This window comes from Myotis davidii, unplaced genomic scaffold (genome assembly GCF_000327345.1).
Source record: "Myotis davidii unplaced genomic scaffold, ASM32734v1 scaffold110, whole genome shotgun sequence".
Classification (NCBI taxonomy): domain Eukaryota; kingdom Metazoa; phylum Chordata; class Mammalia; order Chiroptera; family Vespertilionidae; genus Myotis; species Myotis davidii.
Genome location: NW_006283436.1, coordinates 1,619,304 through 1,620,082, shown reverse-complemented (window position 1 = coordinate 1,620,082; position 779 = coordinate 1,619,304). Strand labels below are relative to the sequence as shown.

The following is a 779-nucleotide window of genomic DNA, read 5'->3' as shown; positions in this document are numbered from 1 at the left end:
ACCTGAAAGTGGTGTAATTTTTCCATTCTAAGTATTAAGTTCTATGGTTAAGTAAAACATAATTCCCCCAAAGGTTACAAACTTGGACTACGTATATCCTAGCTATTTGCAGAAACTCTATTTCATAACTAAAAATGTTAAAAATAAAAAGGGGTAAGAAATCTATTTATGAATTTTTTGAAATTCTATAAAAGCTACAGTCATGTATCACATAACGATGTTTCAGTCAATGTTGGATTACATATATGACAGTGGTCCCATCTATAATAATAAAAGAATAATATGCAAATAGACTGAACAGCCAAATAGCGGAATGACCGTCCGGTTGATCTTCAGGACGAAGGTGGGGCTGCGAGGGCCGAGGCAGCTGCAGCTGCAAAGACCTACTCTTGCATAAATTTCATGCATCGGGCCTCTATTAAGATTATAATGCAGCTGAAAAATTCCTATTATATAATGACATCCTAGCCACTAAAATTTTGTAGTGCAATGCATTCCTCATAGGTTTGTGATGATGCTGGTGTAAGCAAACGTAGCACAGATAATTATGTACAGTACATAATATTTGATAATGATAAATGACTATGTCACTGGTTTATGTATTTACTATACTATCCTTTATATCATTATATTAGCACTAGAGGCCTGGTGCACAAAAATTTGTGCACTGGTGGGGAAGGGGGGGTGGGAGGGGTGTCCCTCAGCCCCACTTGTGCCCTCTCACAGTCTGGGAACCCTCGGGAGATAACCACCTGCTGGCTTAGGCCTGCTCCCGGGTG

General features: G+C 39.2%; 1 long non-coding RNA gene across 3 annotated transcripts in view; it reads right to left on the bottom strand.

Annotated features, from left to right (window-relative positions):
* The window catches only part of LOC107181365, a 192,275-nt gene that overhangs the window by 97,321 nt on the left and 94,175 nt on the right, over positions 1-779 (bottom strand). The window lies entirely within an intron of this gene.